Here is an 8459-nt window from a genome sequence, read left to right on the forward strand (position 1 = left end):
ATAATAGCAATATCGTCAATACTGGGTTAATATTCAGGTCACGAGAAGTAAACAGAGTATTGTTGGCGGTTTTTGAAAGCTTTTTTTTTTTTACGATGGATTTACTCCCATCGTTAGCCAACTAGAAATAGCCGATTATTAAAAATCGGTGTTCTTCCCTTACATAAGAATTGTGAATGATCGGCAAAATTCCAAAGTAGTGCAGTTCCCCTTTAAAGCAAAGATATGTTTTTAAAAAAAAAAGTTTTAAGTTCGAATAAGTAACAATGTGCATGGATAATTGTTATTTTTAAAAAAAATAGTGGAAATTTTGAATATTTGAGGTTATTAGTAGTTATTTTTGTTTACTGTACAATTGTGACAATCCCCCAATAAGTATTGCTAAAAAATAACATCTCTTGGTGGCCCAAGACTTTTGCACCGCACGGCCCACCGTTAATAGAAGCTAAGACTTGTGTGCGTTTTTTTCCCAGCGCCCCACAAACGGCTGACCAGTTCCGACCTGGACGACTACGAAGTCAACGTGGCCAAATTCCTCACAGATCGTCCACAGCTCAACCACGAGTGAACTTTTTGGGGGGTTTGTCCACACGCACTGAACACACTCTTAGAGGAACTAAAGGGAAACTAGACTGTTCTTGGACCTCGACTACCTCAGACACACAACCACAGGTCGTGCCAACACAAAACTGATATTACCAATTTAAATAAGGTAAGTTATTCATGCCGATATTTGAAGTTACACTAACAACTTTCTTTTTAATTTTTATAAACAAATGTCAAAATATTGTTTGAGCACAGACGTCTCCTTTTTTGAACTGTGAAAAAAGGAATATGCACTACTAATAAATCTTTCTCCTAGAACCTTTCATTGGAGAGACAGCAAGAAACAAACGGCTTCCTGTACTGTGTGAATACTTCTTGAGACAATCTGGTTTGAGAAGAATGTTTTTTTAGTTTTTTTTATCGGTAAAGTAAAACTGAATATTGTATTGACACAGTCTAAATTATTTGATACAGTAACAACAAAGTTAGGTTTCAAAAGAAACCAAATGAAGATTTTGCCGCAGGAAATCGCAAATAAGGGTGTCCCGATACCGATATTGGAGCCGTGGTATTGGCTGATTTAAAACATACCTTTTAATATTATGAAATGTTAATAGAGTAGAATTATTCAGTGAACGATGTTAGATATGAACAACACCAACCCATGGAATAGACTTATGCTGTCTTTAAGTTGAAGGTGGAGTTGTATTTTTTTTTTTTGACGACACCTAATGGTCACAATATTTAATTAAGTTAAGTTAAGCTCATGATGCTGTAAGTTGAATACTGCGGACACGTTTGTTACTGAATCATTTTTAATACACCTCTCTGCCTTGGAGACTTTGTATGCATAATTAATATGCAACTATAATTATTTGATACTTGTTTATGTTGACAAATGTTCTGTTTTACTATGGATGGGTACCGACTGAATTCCGCCGGTCCTACCGGGTACCGACTCACGTAAAATCCACCGCTGCCTTGTTACGGTTCATGGGTCTTTGCACTTTGGCGACCACTCCAGCAGCACTGAGAGCGATCTCAGGCAAACTACCCCCGATGTTAGGGTTGTGCGGTATACCGGTATTAGTATAGTACCGTGATACTAATGAATCATATTCGGTACTATACCGCCTCTAAAAAGTACCGGTCCACCACCTTCCCCCCAAGTAGACTAATAATTCATTTTCTACCACTTGTCCTTAATAATTTTGACAAAATAATAGAATGATAAATGACACAATATGTTACTGCATACGTCAGCAGCCAAATTAGGAGCCTTTGTTTGTTTATTTACTAATAAAAGACAAGTTGTCTTGTATGTTCCCTATTTTATTGAAGGACAAACGTACAATAAGAAACATATGTTTAATGTACCGTAAGATTTTTTGTTAAAATAAAGCCAATAATGCACATTTTGTGGTCCCCTTTATTTAGAAAAGTATCAAAATAATTTTGGTACCGGTACCAAAACAAATGGACTCAAAAAACGTAAGTAAAGAAAGGCTGCACTTTTCCAAAAAAAAAAAGTGCTAGCTCGATGCTAATATACATTGGCTTTGCTATTGACAGGCTACTGATTAGCATTAGCGATTTTACATGGCGTCTTCAACACCTCCGAATGTGTTCATGAAAATTACAACTAAGATGTGCGTAACAATCAAACTGCTGATGTGCAATATTTACAGTATTAAAACTTTTAAGGGCGCGAGAACAAAAACACGCCATCTAAACGTCTTGAGCTTGCAACTTAATGTCGTACATGCAAGGGAGACTCAGAAATGTGATAATAAAACAAGATACAACTCGATAGCAGTTATCATAATTAGCTCATTTACCGAACGGTACGCACCCCTAGTTCACGCCATTAAAAAAAATATATATATATTAACAGTTAATACGTGTGATCGGTATTGGTATCAGCCGATTTCACTCGTGGATGATCGGAATTGGCAGCCTGAAGCACTGATCGTAACATTTCAATGTATTTTCTAATATGTACAGTACAGTATCGGCTCAAACGTGAATGGTACCCATCCGTAGGTTTTAAACAGCAACATTGTTTAATGATGGACCCTTATTACCTGTGCTTAGCTGTTGTGTAGCTGCTAGTTCCTAATAGCCTCTAGCCGAGCATGTTTGCCTTTTGTAAATGACTTGGACTTATTGGAGGGCATTTAGATGTTGACTGGCTGGCCAGCTTTACACAAGTAAACACTCCGCAGGACTGCTTGTATCGCACATTTTAGATGCAAGCCAGTGTAATCTGATATTTGTTTTTTGTTGATATCAATATCGGATCAGGACACCCCTAATTGTTGGCATCAAAATGACTCATTAACACAAATGTTATTTTCCAGGTGTTGCATTACACCTAAATGTAACGTGCACCACTTCTATTTTATCATGAACATATATGAGGATTTTATTGGCATTTGGAGTGTAAACACACTAAAAGCAGCTATCTTTGACTAACAACAATACTCTAACGGAACAATGAAAATCAGGCTTTATATGCCAGCGCCCGCTGCTGTTAAACATTAAGTACAAGTACAGCAGCTCAAGCCTTTTAGCGTCTCATTCTACACGTCGCAAGTCATCATTCCTAACAAAACAAAGAAGCGGTTGTTGAAACCCTTAGGAGCAGAGTAGAAGTTAAGTTCAAGATCCAATAAAGAGGCGGTGTCAGAAACTATGCATTACAAAGGCTAGAATGTTTACTTGTGATTATTTGGAAACACGCCCTAATGCGCTTCCTGATGCCGCAACTGCACACCGAGCGAGGCGCCTGCTTATCTCAACTGTGTTAGGTCGCAAAACACGTTTTAACACATCAATCCCGCTGCTCCCGCCGGACTCCTTTTCCCCGCCTACGTCCTGGCCCGCCATTAGTCGAGCTGTGCACCACGTCTGCTTTTCAAAAATACATTTCCGAAAGGATACTTTTGTCGAGTTTTGCGCATATTATGAGGCAATTAGCTGTTGCTAAAACACATTCAAGCACATATTCTTCCTCTGTGTTAACCTTACAGTGTTTTCTGTGACAGGGTATTGTTGAGAATCGGAACTGTCAACATTTTTAAACATCTGGCATATTTTCCGGGCAATATATATTAGCCACACCCACTACATTTTAGAAAAAAATAATATTTCCATATATTAGCCGCACCGGACTATAGGTTGATAACACAGCGCTAACTAGTTTATGCTGCTGTATTGACATATTGCTGAAGGCTAATTCTAGATTATAAGTCATGTAGTATATATATATATATATATGTAATTAAATCAACATAAAAAACACAAGATACACTTACAATTAATGCACCAACCCAAAAAACCTCCCTCCTCATTCACACAAAAGGGTTGTTTCTTTCTGTTATTAATATTCTAGTTCCTACATTATATATCAATATATATCAATACAGTCTGCAGGGATACAGTCCGTAAGCACACATGATTGTGCGTGCTGCTGGTCCACTAATAGTACTAACCTTTAACAGTTAATGTTACTCATTTTCATTAATTACTAGTTTCTATGTAACTGTTTTTATATTGTTTTACTTTCTTTTTTATTCAAGAAAATGTTTTTAATTTATTTATCTTATTTTATTTTATAATTTTTTTAAAAAAGTACCTTATCTTCACCATACCTGGTTGTCCAAATTAGACATAATAATGTGTTAATTCCACGACTGTATATATCGGTTGATATCGGTATCGGTAATTAAAGAGTTGGACAATATCGGATATCGGCAAAAAGCCATTATCGGACATCCCTTATATGTACATATACATATATATACGTACATATATATATATATATATATATGTACATATACATATATATACATACATATACATGTATATATATACATACATATATATACATACATATATATACATACATATACATGTATATATATACATACATATATATATATATATATATATATATACATATATATATATATATATATATATATATATATACATATATATATATATATATATATATACATATATATATATATGTATATACATATATATATATATATATGTATATATATATATATATATATATATATATATATATATATATGTATATATATATATATATATATATATATATATATATATATATATATATATATATATATATATATATATATATATATATATATATATGTATATATATATATATATATATATATATATATATATATATATATATATATATATATATATATATATATATATATATATATATATATATATATATATATATATATATATATATATATATATATATATATATATATATATATACAAATATATAAGTCATGCCTCTCACCTGGATAGTAAAATGTTGTGGACATAAACTGAGAAGTTGGTCAACGTTGACATCCAACTTAGACCTGGAGATGGCGAGAGACATGAAAAAAACCCTCGTTTTTGCAGCACTTTTCTTTTTGAATTAATTAATTCTTCATCTAAACGGGAAGACATAAACATCCCAACAGTCAGCATCCGAGTGAGAGCAGACATTGTACAGTGAGTGATTGTTTTATCATGTTTGTATTTCATGATGCTTAGTGTTCTGCACAGTTTTCTAAAACTCGTAGATCATCCTTCTCATATTCAGGCTCAAAAATGTAAGTTTCTGGATATAAACGTTGTGAAATTAGTTATTTACACAGAAATATTTTGTCAATGTTTATTTACATACCTTGATTGTATCCAAACGGTGTCTGTAAAACGGATGATCAAACAAGACAGAAGTCATCGTCATGCCCCCACTAGCTGCGGAAGCTAGCTCTTCAATCAGCTAAACAGACTCAATAACTCCACGGTGACGTTTTGGTGAATTTACTGAGGAGTTTGTGAAACTGAAACAACACAAAAAGAATTCCGTTGTAAGTCAATAATACTAACACTCGTAAATGTTAGCATATCAGATAATGCTAACGACGCAATTATGCATGAAAACACTCCTACAGGCATCACACATGGGACGGTTTAGTAAGAAATAATTGTTTTAGTTATATTGTAAAACTTACAAACGTTGCTTGGAGTGATGAATGAAGAATTTGTACGAACAGAAACTCTATGGATGGCTAGAAGACGGAACGGCACTTGTACTTCCGGTTGAAAGCTCAGTCTACACAGAAAGGCAATGCAACATCTTTTTTTTTTTTTACTTTTTGCATTATGGCCGTCAGCGAAGAAAAATCCATAAATTAGCTGCACCATTTCATAAGACGCAGGGCTCAAAGTGTAGGAAAAATGTAGCAACTTATAGTCCGGAATTTACAGTACCAAAGATTCTTTACAGTACCAAAAGAAAATAGCTGCCAATCTCAATACACCATGTGGAGATACTCCCCTCCATTGGGGCAAATATACTGCAGTTCTTAAGTAGTAGTATCACTGTAGGACAAGGCTAAACATGTTAAAACACAATAACTACGTGCCTAGTTTAAGAAGTGCAGATGGAAGCACGTTACAGCAGATAATAAGGAAACAAACAAGTAGATTAATAAGAGTTAGCAAGAAGATAATATAACAACTTTTTAGCAGCCACTGCCAGGCATACATGTGAGGGAAGACCCATCCATTCAATGATCGGTTGCGTTGATATCAAAGGTAGAATCAGTATATGATGGATACTAAAGTGATTAGATCGATATTCTTTTTTTTGGTAAAATCAAGTCATTTTTGATCATGTTTAAAAAAGTCTCAGAATAATTCTCTGGACACAGGAGGACTTTGAGAGCAAAAATCAAAAGAGTAGTAGATAGTAGTTTTTACTTTTGTTTACTAGAACTAGTTTGAATGTTTTGTTGAGATTGTTTAGATGTCAATATTACTCACTAAGGAAGGGTACCGAATCCGTTTGTTTATTTTTGGCAGCAAGTGGTACCAAAAAAATAGAAGTTTCTGGATCATCAGTTGTAAAGACAAATGTTGATCCAGAAACTTCTATTTTTGATCCTGAATATAAAGGTTGATCTACAAGTTTTAAACAGATGCAGCTTTAGTGAAACACTAAGCATCATGTAGCAGTATTGCTAAGTGCTAAACAAAATATACAAATATACTAAAACAATCACTTACTGTACAATGTCTGCTCTCACTGGGCTAAAGACTGATGGGATGTTTATATCTTCCCCTTTAGATGAATAATAAATCATAATCCTCACGATTATGATTAATACATAGGAGCATATAAGCGTCTTTTTCTCGCCATTAACGGGTATAAGTTGAATGTCAAAGTTAACCAACTCGTGGGTTTACGTCCACAACCTTCTACTATCCAGGTGAGAGGCTTGATTTATCATCTAGAATTAACTTTAATCTTAATCTTAAACTCAATGTCAATATAGCTCTCTGTCATCATCAATAGTTTATCTCCGTTAGCGCTTATAACAACAATATGGCTAATACTTGGTTAATATTCAAGTCCTGAAATGCAAATGGAGTATTGTAGGCAGTTTTTCGATGTTTTTTGTTTTCAAGCGGGCTTTCATGAGCGTAATAAAGGATCTTCCATTGTGTTAGCTGATTTCTGCTAACACTTATTTACGATTTCAAATCCATAAATAAGGAAAAACATATGTCTTACATAGGGATTGTGAATGATAAATGAATTCAAGCATATTTTACATAATCCTTGTATATGTTTGTACAGTCGTGGTCAAAAGTTGACATACACTTGCAAAGAACATAATGTCATGGCTGTCTTGAGTTTCCAATTATTTCTACAACTCTTATTTTTTTTTGTGATAGAGTGATTGCAGCACATACTTGTTGGTCACAAAAAACATTCATGAAGTTTGGTTCTTTTATGAATTTATTATGGGTCTACTGAAAATGTGGGCAAATCTGCTGGGTCAAAAGTATACATACAGCAATGTTAATTGGTTACATGTCCCTTGGCAAGTTTCACTTTTGGTAGCCATCCACAAGATTCTGGTTGAATTTTTGACCACTCCTCTTGACCAAATTAGTGCAGTTCAGCTAAATGTGTTGCTTTTCTGACATGGACTTGTGTCTTTTGTTTCATCTGACATCCCATGGACAAAGATCAGACCTTCTGGAGGTAAGTTCTGTGGTCAGATGAAACAAAAATTGAGCTGTTTGGCCACAATACCCAGCAATATGTTTGGAGGAGAAAAGGTGAGGCCTTTAATCCCAGGAACACCATTCCTACCATCAAGCATGGTGGTGGTAGTATCATGCTCTGGGCCTGGTTTGCTGCCAATGGAACTGGTGCTTTACAGAGAGTAAATGGGACAATAGAAAAAAAAAGGATTAAATCCAAATTCTTCAGGACAACCTCAAATCATCAGCCTGCAGTTGGGTGTTCCAACAGGACAATGACCCCAAAAGTGGTAAAGGAATGGCTAAATCAGGCTAGAATGAAATTTTAGAATGGCCTTCCCAAAGTCCTGACTTTAACGTGTGGACAATGCTGAAGAAACAAGTCCATGTCAGAAAAGCAACACATTTAGCTGAACTGCACCAATTTTGTCAAGAGGAGTGGTCAAAAACTCAAGCAGAAGCTTGTGGATGGCTACCAAAAAGTGTCTTATTGCAGTGAAACTTGCCAAGGGACATGTAAGCAAATATTAACATTGCTGTATGTATACTTTTGACCCAGCAGATTTGCTCACATTTTCAGTAGACCCATAATAAATTGATAAAAGAACCAAACTTCATGAATGTTTTTTGTGACCAACAAGTATGTGCTCCAATCACTCTATCACAGGGGTCACCAACCTTTTTGAAAGCAAGAGCTACTTCTTGGGTAGTGATTAATGCGAAGGGCTACCAGTTTGACACACACTTAAATAAATTGCCAGAAATAGCCAATTTGCCCAATTTACCTTTAACTCTATGTTATTATTAAT

This window comes from Entelurus aequoreus, linkage group LG23 (assembly GCF_033978785.1).
Source record: "Entelurus aequoreus isolate RoL-2023_Sb linkage group LG23, RoL_Eaeq_v1.1, whole genome shotgun sequence".
In the NCBI taxonomy this organism is placed as follows: domain Eukaryota; kingdom Metazoa; phylum Chordata; class Actinopteri; order Syngnathiformes; family Syngnathidae; genus Entelurus; species Entelurus aequoreus.